Source organism: Dermacentor silvarum, chromosome 4 (genome assembly GCF_013339745.2).
Source record: "Dermacentor silvarum isolate Dsil-2018 chromosome 4, BIME_Dsil_1.4, whole genome shotgun sequence".
Taxonomy (NCBI): Eukaryota; Metazoa; Arthropoda; class Arachnida; order Ixodida; family Ixodidae; genus Dermacentor; species Dermacentor silvarum.
Window position 1 is genome coordinate 176,683,552 of NC_051157.2, and position 21,957 is coordinate 176,705,508.

At 49.7% G+C, this 21,957-nt stretch overlaps 1 protein-coding gene across 5 annotated transcripts in view; it reads left to right on the forward strand.

Annotated features, from left to right (window-relative positions):
• The first annotated feature begins 234 nt into the window (after positions 1-234).
• The window catches only part of LOC119450782 (uncharacterized), a 216,050-nt gene continuing 194,327 nt past the window's right edge, over positions 235-21,957 (forward strand). For 2 of the 5 annotated variants that reach the window (XM_049666229.1, XM_049666230.1), the window contains exon 1: positions 243-456. The gene's annotated coding sequence lies outside the window, so the exon portion shown is untranslated. Of the gene's footprint in view, positions 457-21,957 lie in introns of all 5 variants that reach the window. The other 3 variants (XM_049666233.1, XM_049666232.1, XM_049666231.1) reach the window with 3 other exon arrangements.

Consider the following 21,957-nt stretch of genomic DNA (forward strand, 5'->3'; position numbering starts at 1 on the left):
GATGAGCTATGAGGCTTGCTGTATTCTGCCACCACTTCACAGTGATATAAGATGGCAGCTACGTATGCATGCAAGGTAATTTCACAATAGCACAAGCCGCGGTAACCCCAGCAGTGACCCAGACGCTCTCAAGCAATCTTATCAAGTACAGCTGCACGGAATGCGGAGCTGTTTGTTCAGTAGTAAAGCGAAGGCTGCAACGGAGGCTCGCTGTCCGCATTTGCCTGGTGTTTCAGGTCGTGGGTAATACATCGGCATCAGACCCACAGTAGCCGTTTGTATCAAGTTTATTTGGTGCAACGTCAAGCGTGCACTTTAGCGCGGGTCCAGCTATGAAAGCTTTAATTAAAGACAGGCGTGGTGTACTCACCATTTCCGAGCGTAGAGATACCCCGGTGCTCGGCATACGCAATCGTCAAGCAAGTTCTCGCCAAAAACCCTGAACGACTGGCCTTGGTGAGTGATCATTAACTCATTTCGCAACTGTAGCACGATAAAGATAAGATGGAATGGAAACATGGATGCCAATGATATCCCATTATACGCCTACTACCCAGTGTCGCATATTAGCCACCTACAGAATAATTGTCGACTTCACTTTAACCCACATAAATTACGGACTAGTTTTTGTCTATGTGTGTTCTCGATAGACAGTTCCTTTGTTGAAAATTTTTGATCGCCTCTTCCAGATAGAAATCTGATTGAGAAGCGAGCGCGGATCGAGGCAACTGTGCCGTAGTCGAGCACGTGCAAAATCGCATTTTTCCGGGTTGTTATACCAATACACAACATTGGAATGACCCGCCGTGGTTGCTCAGTTAAAGAACCCCAGGTGGTCCAAATTTCCGGAGTCCCCCACTACGGCGTGCCTCATAATCAGAACTGGTTTTGGCACGTAAAACCCCATAATTCAACATTGGAATGGCCGCAAAAAACTGACTTACTTTAGCATACGCCAAAGAGGGTGAAGGCGAAAGCCTGCACGCTCAGGAGACATTCATTAAATTACTTGACATTGTCATTCGAATGCGTTGAAACTTATTACTTTTTTTCCGACCAAAGGTTGTGGCTTTGAGTGCCTTCATTGACGCTACCCTAATTAACTATGCGTTAATTAACCTCGCCCTAATTAACACCAAACGTCGTGGGTTCGACTCCCACCAAAGGTCTTAGATTTGAGTGCGTTGATTAATTCTATATTAATTATCTGTGCCTTAATTTCATTCGCCTTAACGCCAAAGGTGGGCGTTCGACTCCCACATAAGGTCGAGGGTTCGACTCTCACCGAAGGTCCTGGGTTCGAGCGCCTGAACTAACCCTATGTTCATTAACACGATGACTACGGTGACCCATCAAAATTGTTGCGCGAGCGTTGCTTGCTTACTCATAGAAGACGATGACCACCGTGACCCGCACACCATCAGAATTGTTGCATGAGCCTTTGCATATAGGTAAGACATGGTGCTGGGGTGGTGTAGTAAGTAAATTACTACACCGAGTCGTCATCGTCGCTGAAGGACGTTGAAGGTCGACTGAACGATGAGACATAATTCGCCTTAAAATAAGATAGCTTTTATTAAGGCTAAAACCTTATATGTCTCATCGTTCAGTCGTCCTTCAACGTCCTTGAGCGAAAACCGTGTCGTCGAAGTGAAATCATACACGATTGCAACTCTACTACAGCCGACCCGGCATCGTGTCTTACCTATATGCAAGCGCTCAAGCAACAATTCTGATGGTGCGCGGCTCAAGCAAGCAACGCTCACGCAGTAATTTGATGGTGCGCGGTTCACCGTCATGATCGTGTTAATTAAGATAGAGTCAAGTCAGGCACTCGAACCCACACCCTTTGGTAAGAGTCGAACCCTCGAACTCATCTGGAAGGCGAATCCATCACATTTGGCGGTAATGCGAAGTTAATTAAGGCACAGTTAATTAATGTCGAGCTTATAAAGGCACTCAAACCGATGGAACTTTGGTAGGAGTTGCACCCTCGACTTTTGGTGGGAGTCGAACCCACGACGTTGGTTTTAATTATAGCGAGGTTAATTAAGGTAGCGTGAATTAGGTCACTCGAACCCGCGAGCTTTGGTCGGAAAAAGTAATAAGAAGTGACAATGCATTCGAATGAGAGCGTCAAGTAATTTAATGAATGTTTCTTGAGCGCGCAGGCTTTCGGCTTCAGCCCCTTTGGCGTATGCTAAAGTTACTGTCAATTTTTTTAGCGCGGGTGCATGGCTTTGAGAGGGCTTCAGCCTATTAGAAGGGGTCGTATTCGTTTTCTATTAGGGATGCACTTCTTTTGAAGTTTTGATTGACCAAGTCCACTGAGAACATGTCTTCCACCGTAAAGCTACAGTGATGACAGGAGTCTCAGCGACGAAGGTGACAAGGACTCTGCACGCATACTTCAAGCCACGTCGTCTCCAATTCTCGACACAAGCGAGGACACCAGACACTGAAACTGCAAATAATCCGAATGTGTGCATTCTTAGCAACGGAATAGTTGTAACCGACGAAGATATTGGTACAAGCATAGTGCGTCTTTCGTTTAGACGATGCGTGCTGGTGCCCCGACCGAAGAACTGCTCCTGGGTCTCGAACTGTTGGCTGAACCAGCACCTCCTCTATTTTTTTATATAGAGGAGGCGCTGACTAAACTGGCCAGCGCTGCTGTTGGTTTACAGCGAAGCTTTATATGGCTAGGCGAAACCAAAATCCGTCCGCCCGATGTTCGCAGAAATTATCAACATCAGCAATAGCTCGAGCGTCGTCGTCTTCTTCCTCAGCTGGCTCGTTGGCGCCGAACGTGCTCGTGCCACTGTTCCCGCGTTCGTCGTCGTCGTCTTCTCCCACAGTGGCTCCGTTGCCGCTCATCATTCCAGCGTAGAAGTTCACTTCTGTCTTCTGTGCAGACTCCGTCATTCGGTAGGCGACACGATCCGACTCTTGCAACGCATCACGAATAGACGTCACGACATCAGGAACTAAACAAGGAAGTACTAAACAAGAACTAAAGTAAACAATTATCTGGCGGTCGCAACTCACTACTTTTGACTGAACGGGTTGAGAAACGATGAAACTACCCGCGTCACCAATTTCAGACAAGCGTCGACAAGCCAAACAACACAGCATGTGAGGGGGCGTATTGTTACGGGTGAACTTTACGAGCACGCCTTTCTGCACACTTAAAGAGCTGCATTGCATTGCAAGTGATAGCGGCATCAACGTCAGCCGCTATCGGTGGGCGCTCTTATGGTGGGAGCTAAGAAAACGGTGTTTATTGATAATGATCAAGTAAAATAAAGTTGTCTATTCTTTTGTCGTCACACGTATATAAAAATGATTAGGAATTTAATTTTCGTTGAGTGAATCTGTGTCTCGCTTTAATTAAAAAACGCTTTTTTTTCTATATCAGTGTTTGTTCCCTCCAAACATAGTCGCGCTTCGTTCGCTGCTCCCATAACCACCCTTGCTGTTGTCGTTGACAATTCGTTGTGAACCACTTTTCGCCCGAAGCTTCGCGATCTATTTGGATTGACCTTGCGGCATGCGCGAACACCGCGTGATCCGTGCTCGTGCAGGCGTACGCGATAAGTCGCATAACGTACATCGCCCCCTACCTCGTGGATAGGGTGGGAAAAAAACAAGATCGATTGCTTGATACGACAGGCTTTCAAGAGGGTGGTAGGCGTTCCAATCAACGCGAGCAGCGACAAGTTTTTAGAGCTCGGACTTCACAACTCACTTGACGAATTAATCAAGACGCACGACGTTGCTCAATACGAACGATTATCCAAGTCAACGACGGGTCAACGCATCCTCGAGTCGCTCGGCATCACGCACCACACTCAGCAATGGGAAAAAACCGGCGGTTCCGGCCTCGGTCCGCGACCATGTGATCGTCCCGCCGCTTCCCAAGATCATGCATCTGACACACCACGTCGGGTGACACAACAAACGTGCTAGCAACCTGCAAAAGAAATTTGGTAACAGTAACGAGGTGGTGTACGTAGACGCTGTGCGATATGGCGAAGGAAGAAGCGCACACGCGATCGCGGTTGTAGACCGCACGGGCAAATTCCTCGCGAGTGTCACGGTGACCACGGGACACACGGAGGCGGCAGAAAAAACCACGATAGCCCTAGCACTCGCCGCGGTGCCGAACGCGGCGATCGTCATCAGCGACTTGCAGGCGGCAGTCCGCAGCTTCGCGCGCGGCCGTGTTTCGCGGGAAGCGAGCCCAGATACTCCAAATTTGTAAAGACGCGGACGCGACGTCGCCCTCGCAACCACAAAATTCTACGGTCTTCCTCCTCTGGACCCTGGCACACACCGCCGTCCCGCTCGCGGGCAACGAGGCGGCCTACGCTGCCTATCGAGGTCTCACTCGCCGAGCCGTGGCAGATTACGTAGCCGCCGCCTCCACCAACGAGTACAGGGCGTCCGATCTGCCGGATCGAGACACTACGACACACACAACAACAACAACAATCACATTGCTTGTGGGGCGATCGCATGACCGAGTTCAGAGACCTCACCCAACACTACAGACTCGAAAGAGGCAAATTTTCGCCACCGCACCTTAAATTAAGCAGGAACGAGGCCGTAACCTTACGCTTACTGCAAACAGACATTTACCCTAGCCCGGCCGTCTTACGCCACTGCTACCCAAACTTATATCTGACTGATGCGCCTAATGCGTGCGGACACAGTGCAACGCTTCGACACATGCTCTGGGAATGTGCCGGCAACAACGGTGCCGAAACTGCCGCCGTTCGCGACGGGCCCATAACGGCAGGCGTTACCAGATTACAGGAAGCCTCGAGCTCGCTCCTTCCCGCCGTCGCCCCGGCTGCGGAGGCCGCCGGGGACCTTCTTCGTCAGCGTCGCCGCACTTGGGAGGCGGCTCTGAAAAGTTAGGAGTTGGATAACCAGCTCTGGGCCGTCGGGCAAGCCGAAGATGCCGACTGAGTCCAAGGACTTCGAGCCGCCACCTGAGGCCATCAAAACCAAGCTGCCGGCCCTTTCAATTAAGTATTTTTTTCTGCTTCTCTTCTGTCGTTGTGATGGGGAGGCCACGGTTACGGAGGTATGAGCCATTAATTCTATTACGCGACGGACAGATTTAATTTTCAAAGAATTTAATATTGAAGAATTGCAAGCGGCGATGGCTGGGCGGATGCGACTAACCATGCTACAAACTCGAGACATTGACCGCAAGCGACAACGGCGGACGGCGGGCATTGCTTCAGTGACGTCGTTCTCTGTGTCGCAACCGAACGTGCGTGTAACTTCAATAAGAAACACAAAGACGTAACCAATAATTCAGAAAGACTTCAATGAACCTGTCGGGATTAACCCAGTGATAAACACCGGGGCCGCACGTTTCAGCTTCGCTCGTTAACCATCTGTATGAAGTGCTTGGGCAATGATTTTTGTAATGTATATTGTAAATAGCCTTCAGTGCTTAATCCCACGTTCGCGCAACATTTTGGTGGAGGTTGGCGTTCGACGTCCTCCCCACGGAGCTCCGCAGCGGTCGCACTATCCAGCTTTCCACCATGGCCCCCGCTCACACCTCGTCTTCATCTGCCCCTGCGACTGCAACAACAACGTACGTCACCGTTACTAATTCCCGCGATCTTGGCATATGCTCCAGACAAGATAAGGATGCCGAGGACTGGCTCAGCATGTATGAGTGTATTAGCCAGAACATCTGCTGGGACCCTACCATAATGCTAGCAATTCTACTTGGGCGGAACACCGCGTGTCTGGTTCCGGACACAGGAGGAATCGTATGTCTTGGACATGCACGAAATGCTGGCTCTTTGGGGGAACGTTGACGAGAAAATGGCCGAGGATCACATAATAGGCCACGCCCTAAGGGGCCACGTCCTAAGGGGCCACGTCCTCAACTTGTTGATTTACAAAAATATAGATTTTTATAGTGGAGCGTTTACGGTACGCTACGCTCAGACCGGTGTGTGCTAGCATTTTGCACACAACCACTTAGCGGGAACTCTTGTGCATGTGCGCACAACGCTCATGCTGTCAGCGGAACATAAAACGCTTTCCTTGCTCCGCAATAAAGCCGAGTGAGCGGAGCATGAGGTGCGTCCACTTGGCTTCTTGCTCGGTTTGCAACGAAATTGATAGCGCGTCGCTCGAGTCTCGGCAAAATATGCCTATCAGAAATGCGATATCTACGGAGTTCAATGCACTATCTCAGCACCTGAAAGCTGAACAGAGCGGAGCTTAAGTAATGCTCTGCTAAAGCTGTCTAATGTTTCTACCATCGACGACATTGTGAAGGAATGCTACCGCTTCGAGCTGACTAAACGCCGTTCTACAGTTCCCCCATCTACCTGTCACGGCTACGACGTCATCTTGCGTCGACCTTACCCCGGCACCCCCCTTGAATGAGAACGTGACACGCATCGTTCGCCGCGAGCTCGAGGGTGCAAGTCTTGCCCCGCTCCATACACGCCGACTTGACTACACCACTGACCAATCAGCACCAACGATCTCCCTATATTGAGGAAGTCGGGCGGCAAGAATTTGCTAACCTCGGTTTTCCTGCTGCCGGCTTTGTATACCGACCTGACATCAAACCGGTGCCGACTGCTGTGCCTCGCAGCGATCTGTATTCTCCTCCCAGATTCCGCAACCCTACAGATTGGAGAACTCCGGACGACAAGCCAATCTGTTTCCGTTGCGACCGAATTTGCTATGTAGATCGCCCCTGCCGCATATCTTGGACGTCCGCGTATTGGAGCTACTTTTCTCCCACTCCTCGTCCATATCCCGATCCTCGCCTCTTTGTATGCCCCCTACTTCTGACGCTCCAGTTGGCACTCGTCCCGCTAGATCGCCGTCACTACCGCACCGTCGGTCGCCGTCGCCCCAAACCAGCCGCTATTCGTCACCGAGCAATTATTGACCCTCCCGGACGGAAAACTAGACCATGCAGCACCTGGGGTTAGTGCTGCATTACTTTCATTTTGCCGAATTCCTCCATTGACGCTTCCAACGAACCAGCACTTATTTGATGTTCCCGTCGACGGTGTCCCTTTGACGGCATTGATAATGCAGCCCAGGTGCCCATAATGAGTGCTATCATCTGTCGTCGACTGAAGAAGGTTCTCACACCGGCTACTACATGAGCCGTACGCGTCGCCGATGGCAGAACTGTCGCCGTCACGGAAATATGTAGTGCTTGCATAAGCATCACCGGCCGCCACGTTCCAGTTGTTTTTACAGTGCTGACCAATTGTCTCCATGAGAGTATTCTCGGACTAGACTTTCTTACATCGTATTTTCCTCTGATGAACTGTTCTGCCGCTACACTTTGCCTCGAACTTCCTCTCCTTCCGCATATTCGTGCTGAACTCCCGAACAACTTTAGTACGAGTGGCTTCGTCCGCCTGCCATTTAATTTAGAGACCTGAATTTCGTCGATTCGATCTCATCTTTCCATGTGCCCGATAGACATTACGTCGTCCCAACTGTTCCTGATGCCCTTTTGATGCACGATATCGCTGTGCCCCACTCCATCGTAACCGTTGCCGATAATCGGACATGCCTCCCCGTCATCAATTTTGGCCTGACAAATTCTACTCCAAGGCATATTGGTTACCATGCTTCGTACTATAGCAGATGACCACGTCACGAGTTTTTTTAGTAGACGTCTGCTCCGCGTCTTCAGCATGTCCACAGGATGCAATTTGCCTCGACGCCAAAGTTAGCCACATGATTGCTGTGGACCAATTGCTTGAACAAGCAGCAGCTACAATACCTCTTTTGGTTTCCTACCATGACATCTTCGGCCTCAACTATCGACAATTGGGTCAGACTTAGCTTGTTAAGCATCACATTACTGGTGATGCCAGCCTTATTCATCGCCGGCCATATCGAGTTTCTGCTTCAGAGCATAAGGTTATTCAAGGTGAAGCGATCAAGATGCTTGCTAAAGGCAATTTTGAACCTCGTTGAGCCCTTGGGCGTCGCCCGTAGTGCTTGTTAAAAAGAAAGATGGCACACAGCGCTTTTGCGTTCATTATCGTCATCTTAACCGAATTACCAAGGAGGACATCTGCCCCTAGCCTCGCATTGACGACGCCCTTGATTGGCTGTTTGGTTCCAACAACTTTTCCTCAAGAGACATTTGGTCCGGCTATCAAGCGAAGAACGCGTTCGTCACCCTAGATGGTCTATTTAAATTCAAAGTTATGCCATTCTGACTGTGCAACACCCCAGCAACGTTCGAATAAGATGGACTCTTTGTATGCAGGGTTCAAATGGTCAACATGCCTTTGCTACCTAGATAACTTTCTCGTATTTTCCCCTACATTTGAGCACACCTTGAGCGCTTATCAGCTATTCTTCATGTCTTCCGCAAGACTAGGGTCCAACTGAATTCATCGAAGTGTCACTTCGGTCGCCAGCAGGTTACAGTGCTGGGCCACCTCGTCCACGCTTCCGGTATTCAACCAGACCCGGAGAAAATTCTTGCTGTCCTGTCTTTTCCTGTACCTCACTCTGTCAAAGCCGTCCGAAGTTTTGTGGGATTATTCTCCTACTTGTGAGGGTTCGTTAAAGACTTCGTAGTGATTGCCCGACCACTTACTGATCTTTTGAAGGAGGACGTGCCGTTTACGTGGGGTCCCGCTCAAGCTTCCGCGTATTTCCACCTCGCTACCACTCTCACCACGCCACCTATACTGGCCCACTTTGACCAGTCCTCTTATACAGAGGTCCGCACCGATGCCAGTGGTCACGGGATCGGAGCTCTCTTGGCCCACTGCCAACGGGTAGAAAAACGTGTTATCGCCTGCGCTAGCCGCCTCCTCACAGCAGCGGAGCGCAACTATTCGATTAAAGAACGTGAATGCCTGGCTGTCGTCTGGAAGGTTTCCAAATTCCGAGCGTATTTGTATGGCAAGCACTGCTCTGTAATCACGGACCATCACGCGCTCTGCTGGCTTTCGTCACTCAAGGATCCTACCAGCCGGCTTCGTCGCTGGGCTCTGTGGATACAACAATATTCTATATAGAAGTGCACAAGTCGGGCTGCCTACATCGAAACGCAGACAGTTCACTTTGTCCAGTGCATGGACCACCCGCCGTCCCTGACGCCGATACCGACGATTCTCTCTTTCTCAATTGCTTCGAGTCGCTGACGAGCAACACCGTGATGCGAACGTGCGGGCCATCACTGGTCGCTTTAAATCTTCACCTTCCGATTCGTCCCTCAACTTGTTTGTACTTCGGGATGGTGTATTATACCGCCACAACGCTCGCCTTGACGGTCCTGTCCTACTCCTCGTCATTCCTAAGCTTCTCTGGTCAGTTGTTCTCCATGGATGAACTTCACGGCTTACCAACCGCCGGTCACCTCGGCGTCTCCCGCACTTAGACTGGATTCGCCGACTCTTCTTTTGGCCAGGCCTTGCCCACTCCGTCCAGAAATACCTTGCGCCGTGTGAGAAATGCAAGCGCCGAAATACACCATCGACGCTCCCTGCCGCGTGCCTTCAACTGCTCGACGTCCCGTCGGAGCCGTTCTTTCGCGTTGACTTCCAGTTACTTGGCCCTTTCCCCCTACCAACCTCTGGTAACAAATGAATCACTGGGGCGAATAATTACGCCATGCGCTACGTCATCAGCAGAGCATTTCAAACAAGCTGCGTCAGAGATGTCACCGATTTTCTTCTATTGACGTGATTTGACAACATGGAGCTCCACGCCAACTGCTCACTGACCGCTGCCGGACATTCGTTTTAAAAGTCATCGCCGACATCCTGCAGTCCTGATCAACCAAGCACAAACTGACTACGTTTTACCATCCACAATCTAATGGTCTCACAGAGCGTCTAATCGAACCCTGACAGACATGCTTGCAAAGTATGTCTCGTCCGACCATACTGATTGGGACCTTGCTCTACCCTATGTCACATTTGCAGAAAATTCTTTGCGCCACGACACTGCTTGTGATTCCCCGTTCTTTTTGTTGTTCGGCCGAAAGCCAACGTTGCCACTGGACACATCCCTTCTATCCGCCGCTGCAGAGACCAGCGAATATGCACTTGAGACCTTCACCAGGGCAGCCCAAGCACCGAAATTGTCCACACTCGCCTCCCGACCTCCAAAGAGAACCAATGGCGTTTGTACGATCGAAAACACAGAGACGTGTATTTTCCGCCTGGTTCTCTGGTTCTGCTGTTGTCCTCGACCCGTCACGTTGGGCGGTCAGAAAAACTCCTGTATCGGTACACAGGCCCATGTTGAGTGCTGCGTGCCGTGACTCCAGTTAGTTATGAAATCACCCCAGTCACTAGCAGTGCCTCATCTGCCCCCCATTCCACTGACCTTATCCATGCCGCGCGCCTCAAACCATATTACTCTTCTGTTAGCACCGATATTTAGACGTGCGGGTACGGTGATTCCGCCGCCGGGGATAATGTTACATGTATATTGCGTGTTTCTTTGGATGATGCACGCGGGCACCCCCACGAAGAAGACGAGCTGCTCCTGGGTCGCGAGCTATGCTCTAAATCTACGTGTCGATCTATCGGCTGAATTGGCCAGTGCTGCAGTTGTTTTTCTAAACATATATTGTAAATAGCCTTCAGTGTTTAATCTCCAGTTCGCGTAACAATATGTTGCACTGACAAATATGATAGGACACAGTGTAAGGATCTACCTGAGAGTCAAGGAATGAAAACTCCGGTTGAATGTTCAAGTATTTTCCAATTGAGCAGCATGCTGTTTAACACGAGAAGGACGCTCCTCAAGGGCACAGCAGCACACTGTCATCGTCCCCAAAGACATATTAAGTGACGAAAGGGAGCGGTCTCATGAAGGTAGTTGCCACTTAAGAAATGTCACAATAAGCATGCGGGGCACTGGCCATTCGTGAAAAGACACGTGACAGAGATGAAAACAACCTGCCTGTAAAGAACGCATGGTTTTCATGTGCTCTAAGCGAAATCTCCATGTCTCCCTCAATAAACGCAAGAACCCTTTCAGGAATATTCATCAGCACTTGAGGCCTTTAAGAACGTATATATCTGTTTTTTAAAGGTTAAGAATTACGACAGAAACCATCCCACCGTGACTGTGAACGTAAATGCGATTAGCACTCAATCTAGAGACACACCGTAATATAGAAGTCGCGTTTATTTAAATTCTATAGTGGTCGTTCTTTTACTTCCGTTGCATCGGCTTATGCGACATACACTGACACAATCAGTGGCCCAGTATGCTATCGCTTAGACAGAATTGGTACAGACAGGAGAGGGTACATGTTTCAGGAGGGTTCCGAGGGCACGTGCAATGCAGCTGCTGTCGGAGGGCACGTGCAGGGACAGCAATCATATGAACATGAGTGCCCGATGCGCTGGCCTTATCAAGCACGATGCAGTCCTGACGGTAGTTTCTTGGCATTCGCATGAAAGGGCCATATTTTGCCGCTTTGTTAGCTCGCCAGACGCCACCAGATGGTGTTGCCGTCTGCGCGTCATCTACGTGGAGCACTTTAGCTGGCGGTATGGATGGCAGCCGGCGTGCGGGTTCTGGGTTAGGATAAAAACAATACGAAGCGCGATCAGGGATGAAGATGTACGGTGAGTCCGCGCCATATTGTCATTTCCTTCGTGCGCGTGCTCTCACGTCCATTCTGGGGCTGGCTCTTCGCGCGTGTCCCCTTTTCAGCTGCTGATGAGGTGCCATGCGGTAACGCCTGGTAGCCTCCAGTGTGCTGTTCAGGGGCCCCGCAGCCGTGGCATCGTGGGCTTGCTATCGCTGTCATTGCTTCGCTGTTACCCACCGTGCTTGCTTAGTGGCTATGGTGTTGGGCTGCTAAGCACGAGGCCGCGGGATCGAATCCCGGCCATGGTGGCCGCGTTTCGATGGGGGCGAAATGCGAAAACACCTGTGTACTTGGATTTAGGTGCACGCTAAAGAACCCGAGGTAGTCCAAATTATTCAGGAGTCTCACACTACGGCGTGCCTCATAATCAGATGGTAATTTTGGCACGTAAAACTTCATAATGTTTTTTAAATGCGAATGCATTTCTTAGTCGGGGCATGTCAGGAGTCTGTCGGTATCCGCGCGCCGGCAGGTGTTATCTCTCCGCTCTCACTCCCTCTCCCATAGCAACAGCTGCGGGCGCGCGCTTATCCTCGCCCCTAGCAACCGGAGCAAGTGCAGCGGGCGGAGTAGCGGAGAGTGAGTGGAGAGGAGGAGCGCGCTCTGGCGTGTGAGGGCGCTCGCATCGCGGGATCTTGTAGGGTGCCTCGATGGTCAGCGCCGCCGTCCAGGGTGGAGACAACCCCGCTGGCGCCGCCATATTGAGTCACACGAGCTGAGACTCAGCTACGCTTGCGTTCATAAATAGTGTTACTCGCGGCGCACTTCCAAGTGCTTTGCCTTGATGAGGATTTTTGTATCGGTATCGCATCTGCACATCTTTATAACCAATAGCCGTTAACTCGTCGAAGGTCCAAGACGTAAATGTATGGCGCCGGGAACATGCCCTAAGTTGCCTAATTCAATTTACATTTAATGTGCCGTGTTTATGTTTGAAATACGGACTATTTTTTTGCGCTTCGATGCTTGGTATATAAGGTTTGCGACCCCCTGTGTGTGGAAGTTTTTATTTTTCGCTGTTGTATTTTGGTTTACACGTCACGCCTCCTTTACCGTAGCCAGCCACTCGCGCATGGCGGTCAGTTTCCCTTGCATTGCGCGTGCTCTTCGCGTTCGTTGCAATTATTTGACGATATCTACGCGCAATTTTGCTTCTTTTGCCCACAAAACTGTGTGCTGACAGGATTAAGCTGGTGTAAAAATAACTGCGATGTGAAAATAAGGTTTAGTTAGTGCTGTAGAGAAACATGTAACGTAACTTGTCTGTGTCAATCTTGCGTAGTACACACAAGAAACCAAACGATGCACAAAATACATTTACTTATAATGTCTAGTACAATCAGTCATGAAAGAGATATGTACATGAAAAATTATATGTACTGTGTGGCGCCTGAAGGTTATGTTGAAAGACGAGGTAAAAAAAATCGCAAGGTAGGCTCGACACACCATTGGGGATAGTGAAAGTTTTTTTTAAAATTTATTCATTACATGGGGGAGGGGTTCAAGTGAGTACACCAACCTTATTACACACAATACAAATCGAAAACAAGAATGCAAACAAGAAAACGCAACCGCGGGTAATATTATTCAAGATATCCAGCCAGAATACATCAGCTACCATCGAATACGTCGCATCAGCCAAACACATCGATGGCGAGTACAGAACATTTTATAAATAATCATTAGAACACTAATAACCACATTGAAAAAATAAACAACACTGCATACATATCGCGTACAAAAACCGTAAATGAAACTAAGACAGTCAAATACAGATTAGCAATGTTTTTCACTTCGAAAATATAGTCCATGATGATGTAGGGCTGATGACTTTAACAGACGGCGCCCATCCTGTCGATTTCCCTCGTACTGGTCCTCTTCAAAGTGTTTCTAAGTACAAGTAAAACAACAAAAGTGATTATTGATATGAAAAGTTGCCTTGTAAATACAGAGAACCCATTACAGTGCTTAAAAATAAATTTTCGCAGAAGTAATGCTGTATTACCTCGCTTCACACGTTTCGAAGAAATGCACAGGCTACAACAGACACCATGCCAGAAAGCGCCGAAATATTTTGGTCCCATGATGCCCCTTAACTCTACTAAACCTGGGCATACCGTGCACAGGCATTTATAAAAATCGTCACAGTACCCACCACGGTCGGGAATGAGCACGAATGACCATCGGCTTACGAGCACCACGCTACAAATATATTCATCTAAAAAATCAACTATATAACGTAACAACCTGAGATCCGCAAGATATCTGCTGAGAAATCAGAGAAAATCACAATGCTTCGCTTGCCACGTACACAACAGCCGCTCTCCCCAGAAGAAGCACTGCGTTCTTTAGTCCCAAATAACCAGTAGCGAAAAAAGAAACTGAGAAAAAAAAAGAAACAAGAGACACACGATGTGTGCTTCCCGTGAAAAAGTAAAATAGGTGGTTTACATGACGATTTGTAGCTAATGTAAGACTATTTCGCGGCGAAGCATTTTAGCCAGTTCTTAAACTAAGGGCACTACTCGCATAAACTGCGCCGATCAAAACAGCAAAAGCCTATGCGACGCGCGCTGGCAAACCATAGGCTACTCAGACAGCATCGGTGCAGTGCTTAGTTCGTGAGCGAACGTAGGTACGTGAGCGAGGATCAGAGAATACTTTCTTATTTAAATGAAAAACAGGGTGCGATAGTCTAAACGTTCTTGACACTAACCTCGCAAATGTAGGAGCTATCCGTTGCCTTCCAGTGATACCGCTTTACTTCGGCTTCCCATCTCTTCCTTCGCTCTAGGTCCTGGGGAAAGCGTAAACAACGAAGCCCTTTACGCGTCGATCCGGTGCACTTGGGAACACAACAACCCGTCATGTCGACTCGATGCACTTGACAAGCTTGTCATTCATAACTGCGAGTCGGCCTAGTTGGAACAGATTCATTTTCTTAAATTTTTGTGCGCAAACAAACAGGGACGAAGAAAAGGAGACACAAGGACGAGCGCTTTCTAACAACTGATGTTTATTATTGAAGAACCACCGGCTTAAATACCCACAGATCTGCGCGATCCTGTCAATAGAACATGTCAAGAGCGCATAAAATAATGCTTGTCATGAAATGCCGCTACGCGGTCAGCATAAAAAGCATCAATGTTCATAAAACGAGCACAAAAGGCGAAAACGCGTTAAAGATGTGATGACAGCAGCGAATTCTCTTTATCTAACAATGAAACAGAAGGATGACTGATGCATTTTTCTTTCAGTTGTTCAATCCAGTGAGCTTACACAATTTCTCTCGCGGTTTGATTTCTATGCCTAAACAAAATGGCGGTGCTTTCAAGACAAGGTGAGCACGCATGTTCTTCACAATGCATCGCCAAATGCGTACTAGGGCGACCTTTGAGACTAGACAAGTGTTCCCTTAGTCTCGTGTTAACGCATCTCGAAGTCTGCCCTACGTACACATGACCACACGTCAAAGGAATCTGATAAACAACGTTCATCGCGCAATCGACAAATTGGTTCTTACGTGGATGTTTTATACTACATCCTTTCTTAGCATCATCCTTACTTTCAAACTTACTTTTGACCTTAGAACACACACCACCTATTTTGTTTTTTGCTGAAAACACCACTTTTACTTCGTAACTCCCAGCCACCTTCTTAAGTCTGTGTGAAAGGCAATGAACATACGGAATCACTGACACCTTAGAAGCTAAAACTTTGTCTTTGATTACTTGTGCATGATTCTTTATCCTGTTTTAGTTTTTTCATTAATCTAGAGCATGACGCCAGCATCACAGTGAGCGGGTACCCAGCCTTTCTCAACCGATTGACTTGTTCAAGAAATGCAATGTTTACAGTGTGATAACATGATTTCAACAACGCTGACCTGATTCCGTATGTTCATGGCCTTTCACACAGACTGCGGACACAGAGTGCGGTACAAAGCGCTGCGAGCTCTGCTGACATCGATGTTTTGACGTGAGACGTCTTGAATTTGATTGTTGTGACCTTCGTTGGTATCACAACTGCCACGGTGGAGCCGTTCGGCAGGACGGATCCGTCGGTATACATATGGCCGGAGTCTTGGTACTTCTCGTACAACAGAAGTATAGCGAGCTGTTTAAAGGCTGATGATGACAGCTCTGTTTTTTGCTGAATGCCAGCTATTGTCAGGTTGATATTTGGCTGAGTAAGGCACCACGGAGGAATCGAAGGTCTTGCTGCAGGAGTTAGGCAAGTAATGGTAATGATTCACCAGAAAGAGGTGCGTGGTCTGTCCACTGGTCAGTGCAGGTGGTGGTGAGTCCAACTTTTTCTGAAGTCCTGGGATTGCGAGGTTCACTTCAGTAGGGCTCACACACCATCGAAGGTCTTGCTCGAGGTGCGTAGCCTGACGTAAGAGGGGCAGGGTGCCCGATGACAGTTGCACTGAATGTCGTGTGGAGCCTTTCTACAAGGATGCTTGCGAGGTGATGGGTAGGTGTCCGGGGAAGTGTCGTATGTGGACACGCATTGTTCAATGGCGATGTGCGTTCTAATAGTGGAATCTTGAGCGACGGAAATACCTGCTGTCATTGACGCGCTCCACGGTATACCAAGGCATATCTTGAGGGCTTGGGCTTGGATCCGTTGGATTATATTCAGGTTAGTTCTGCAGGTCTTGGAGATTATTGGTAGGCTGTACCGCAAAATTCCAATAAAGAGGACCCTGTAAAGTTGCATCATAGAGTGTACTGACACTCCCCAGGTCTTTCCTGCTAGGAACCTAAACATATGGCAAATTTCTGTCAGACGTTTTCTCACATATTTCACATGAAGGGTCCAGGAGAGATTTCTGCCAGTAATCACCCCCAAAAATCTGTGACATCTGCTGTACGGGATGAGCTGTCCATCTACGGATATCATGTATGAAGACATTGGTTTTCTGGTGAATGCCACCACTGCGCACTTTTCACGTGATATTTGAAGTCCTTGTTCTCGAAGGTAGGATGATGTTAAAGTGCCTGCCTTCTAAAGCCGCGCGAAAAGCTGAAATCGTGTCACACCCGACGTCCAAATACAAATGTCATCGGCATAGATGGAGAGCCTAACGGTGCATGGAAGGATGTCAGCGAGTCCAATGAGCGTTAGATTGAACAGCGTTGGGCTCAGTACTCCACCCTGAGGGACCCCACGGTAGCTGTAATGCTGGGAGGTTGGGCCATCCTCAGTAAGTATGAAAAATGATCTCTTTTGTAGGTAGTTACTATTCCAGAAATAGATCTTACCGCCAAGTCCTACTGTCTCTAACATGCTGAAGATCGCTTCGTGTGTTACGTTACCATACGCATATCAGAAACAGGGCAGCAGATAATCGGTTGCAGGACTTCTGGTGCTCGACGTACGTCCCCAAGTCGATAACGTTTTCTATGGAAGAACGGCCACGCCTGAAACTGTCCGTTGCGTCTGGATATACGTGGTAATGTTCCAGGTACCATTCTAAATGTGTTACAGCCATCCTCTCCATTAGTTTTCCGATGCAGCTGGCAAGCGCAATCAGTCGGAATGATTCAATGTCTACAGGTGACTTGCCAGGCTTGAGCAGTGGAATTAGGCGACGGGTGTTCCTTTCCTGGGGAACCGTGCCTGTTTGCAAGGAGCTGTTGAACAAGAGCAGGAGCACTTTCTGAGCCTCATCGCCAAGGATTCCGAATCTCTTCGCCACCAATATAGGGCATAGTAGGTTATACCGTCGAGTCCTGGCGATGATGAACGCTTGTACAAGGCACGTGCAGCTTTGAGTTCAGCCATAGTGAAAGGACTGTCCATGCGGGGGTCGCGTAATATCGGTGAGTGGTCGAGCGCTGATATTCCGGCGGACCTTGCTTCGCCAGCAATCCTCCTGCAGAAATCGTCAGCGACGTCAATCCCTCTGCATTGTTGGTGAAGGGCCAAAGACTCGAATGGGGGGCGCTGCTGAGTGGTTCCACGGAGACCACGGACAGTTCTCCATATATGTGAGACAGAGGTTTTCTTGGCATCCAAGGACTCGCAGAGCGACATCCATGTTTGCGATGCGAGTTTCCTTCTCATGATCAGGGTCCCCTGTGAGTAATTGACCTAGATGAACGTACTCCTTTACAGGACTCTAGAGATTGATTGGCGATCCTGAATTCTTGCTCTCTTGCTAGGCTGTTGAACATTATTTTTGTCTTCTGCACATTAATCTTCAACCCCACTCTTACACTTTCTCAGTTTAGGTCCTCAATCCTTTGTTGGAATTCGTCCCCAGTGTTACTGAACAGGACAGTGTGGACGCATTATAACGTTAAGAGGCAGCAAGAGAGCGGTGTGTATCAGAGAGTAAACGGGCATAATGGATATTCTAGTTGATATTAAGAGAATAAATGGAGCTGGGGCAGGCCATGTAATGCGTAGGGTAGATAACCGGTGGACCATTAGCGTTACAGAACGGGTGCCAAGAGAAGGGAAACGCAGTCGAGGTTGGCAGAAAAGTAGGTGGGGTGATGTAGGTCAGCTAGCGGGCGTAGGTCAGCTAGCGGGCGAGCGGTGTCGGCAAAGTTCTTGATGAAGCGGCGGAAATATGAGCAAATGCCAAGAAAGGTTCTGACATCTGCTGTGAATGACGGTACGGGCAAGTTGTGGACGGCGCGAATCTTGCCGGGGTCGGGCTGAATCCCTGGCCACTGACAAGGTGGCCGAGAACAGTAATCTGGCGACGTCCAAAGTGGCACTTCGACCAGTTGAGTTGCAGGCCGGCACGTCGGAAAACAACAAAATGGCCGACAGACGCGTAAGGTGACTCGCAAATGTGGGCGAAAAAACGATCACGTCTTCTAAATAACATAGACAAGTGGACCATTTATAGCCACGAAGTAAAGAGTCCATCATTCGCTCGAAGTTGCCGGGGCATTGCAAAGGCCGAACGGCATAAGCTTGAATTGATAAAGCCCATCCGGCGTTACAAAAGCGGTCTTTTCGTGGTCCATGTCATCTACGGTGATATGCCAATACCCAGAGCGAAGGTCTATGGACGAGAAGTACAGGGCTCCATGCAGACAGTCCAAGGCGTCATCAATACGTGACAGCGGGTAGACGTCTTTGCGCGTGATCTTATTCAGATGTCGGTAATCGACGCAAAAGCGCCTGCTGTCATCCTTCTTCTTAACAAGGACAACTGGGGAAGCCCACGCACTAGATGAATGTTCGATGACGCCTTTAGTCAGCATTTTGTCCACCTTATGCTGTATCCGTGGTTGTCCGTGGCAAACAAACGCAGGCGTCCAACTCCCAAGACTTGCATGACGCGCGTCTCACGAACCAGCTCGAAGAACTTAGGCGTGCCAATGATAGTCTTAGGAAAGAAAACGCTCAGTTCAAGCAGGAAATCAGTCGGCTAGCCACCGAGATGGCCGAAATACGAAGATTAGCGCTCAAACCGCCGGCTCCTCAGCCCACCGCATGCTCGTCGGCCATGGACTCGGCGGTGCCCCCCCCCCCCCAAGACAGTTGCAGTGAAGCGTCGCGCCCTGGATGACTCAAGGGGAGACGAGACGGTAGAACTCCTTTCGGAGCTCAAGAACGCCATCTCCAACATTCAGACAGGTCTATCTCACGTACAAGAAATGATCGCGCACCCCCAGTTGGGCCTAGGTCGCCCTCAGCGCGAGAATACTTAGGCTGGAGGGGACAAGCCACGGATTCTCCAAGAATCCGTTTGTAATTGTATGTAGTGTACTGCTTGCGTCCTGTCCAACCTAGCGTGAGGGAATGGGCATATGCGTCTCTGTAACTGGTAGAGTGTCGTGATGTCGTGGAAAATGGTCATACGATCCTCCCACGCCCAGACGTTTGCAATATCTCGCGGGGGTTCTTCCTCCGATTATGCTCGGTGAGTGAGGTCTCGAGCAACGCGGTGAGCCACTTCGTTGGGGGTGCTCAGTCCAGTGTGTGCCGGGATCCACAGCATGTGCCTTCGGTTATCGAAGTCGGCCTCTCCCTTGTGTGCGGGATGTCGCTGGAGTGTGTGATGCGCCTCTTGAGAGATGCGCCAATTTGCAAAATCGCGAATTGCCGTTTGCGAATCGCAGATCACGCATGTAGCCTTGGTTTGTGTGAGGGCTAGCGCTATGGCCGCTTCCTCTGCCGCTTCGGCATATGCCGTGTTCACGGTCATGGTCGTGAGGTATTTGCCTCGGTGGCTAGTAACTGCCGCCACGAAACTCTTCCTGTCTCGATAACGGGCTCCGTCGGTGAAGACCGCCTCCTTGTAGTTGGAGTAACTTTGTTTCATGTGTTGTGCACTGTCTTTGCATCTCCCAGTGCGTTGTTGGGGGTGCATGCGGCGAGGCAAGGGGGGTACGTATAGTTGCTCGCGTGTGGTTCTTGGAATTTCCACTTTGATGCCGTGCAGCCTGTGGTATGGGATGCCGAGCTTTTCGAGCACATGTCTGCCCGGACGGGTCTTGGATAGGCGCTTGAGTTGGGACACTTGTTGCGCCTCCACGAGTTCCTCGAGCGTATTGTGTATAGCTTAGTTCTAAGAGCCGATGGTGGTGCTGACTCCGGGCAGAAGTCCCAACGAACATTTGTACGCTTTGCGTATGAGGGCGTTGAGCTTGTTTCTTTCCGCAACCGTCCAATTGTGAATTGCTGCCGTGTACTTTATTTGAGAAATGACGATTTCTTGTATGAGTCGTATGACGCTGCCTACGTGCATGCCCGCGTGTTTCTTGGTGATGCGTCGGATGAGCTGCATCGTGCTGGTGACTTTTGCCGTTATCTTGCGAAGTGCGTTGCCATTGCCGACCTTGTGTTCTATCATCATTCCTAGTACCCGGATCTCGTCTACCATTGGGATGGGTAGGTCGTTTGATGCCGGTAATTGGATCTCTTCTTTTTTGGGCGGGGGGGGGGGGGGTGTAGCCTTTGGGTGGGTGCCCCTTTCTGACCGGTCTATATAGCAGGAGTTCAAATGTTTCGGCCGAGCAGGCGAGTCCCGTGCCCACGAGGTAGTTTTGCACGCATTGGATGGCCTGCTGCAAACGTTGCTCGATCGCTCAGTCGCTGCCCGTTGTCCCCCAGATCAATATATCATCCACGTATAGCGTGTGATGCAGTCCTTCCGATTTGAAGCAATTGGTTGGGTAGCCCCAGCAGAACGAGGTTGAAAAGCATCGGCGAGATCACCGAGCCCTGCGGGGTGCCCGCGCTCCCGATGTTGATTTGAACTGAGTCTAGTTGTCCTTCTCGCGTGCGAGCTGGTTCTTCCCGTGAGGAAGTCTCGAACGTATTTGTACGTTCCCAGTCCGAGATATAGCTTGTCTATATGTCGCAATATGGTATCGTGGCGAACGTTATCGAAGGCCTTCTTCAGGTCCAGCCCGAGGATGGCTCTCGTCGAACGCCCCAAATTGTCTATGATTTGATGTTTTCCTTGCAGAAGGGAGTCTTGCGTGGAAAGATGTCTTTTAACCCAATCATGGTGTGTGGAAATCTTTCGTTGTCCTGGAGGTAATCCGTGAGTTTATTGAGAAACGCGTGCTCCATCATCTTGCCCACGCAGGACGTGAGGGAGATGGGGCGCAGGTTCTCCAGGTGTTATTTCTTCTCGGGTTTCGGTATCAGTACGATCTTTTCTTCTTTCCATTGCTGGGGCAGCTTGCCCTGCGCTCAACACTCGTTAATGTATTTTGTGAGTTTCTCGATCGATTCGTTATCGAGTTTGCGTAGTGCCCTATTGGATATTCGATTGCGGCCAGGGGCCGACTTGGTGTTGAGGTTGAAGAGGTCCGCCTGGATTTCGGGAACGGAGAATTCCGCGTCTAGGGTGGCGTTGCTTTCTCCCGTGCAGTGCGGATGTATTTGCGGTGGCGTTTGGGATATGTAAAGGAGCTCCGCATCCCGTAGGATTTGTTGTTCCGTTCCCCCGTAAGCGTGTATGATTTTCTATATGGCTTGCATGTGTGTGGTCTTTGTCTTGGCGGGATCCAAGTGACTCTGCGTGTGTTGCAAGTAAAAGTAAGGTCCGGCGTCGTGTCGGTGCTGACGATGTTGCCCTGCGTTGTTGCTGCCGCGAGGTCGGTGACGAGCTCGAGACCAGCGTATTGCGCCGTTGCCCACTGATGCGTGCCGTTGGGTTGATCGTGCTTGTAACCCCACGCCATGTGCACCGCATTGAAGTCCCGCCCCCCTCCCGATGAACACCTGTGGCCCCTAGGCGATGTCGATTGCCCGTTTGAAGAGGACATGAAAGCGGTGCTGGCGGCATCTGGGACTGCTGTAGACGTTGAGTAGGAAGATGC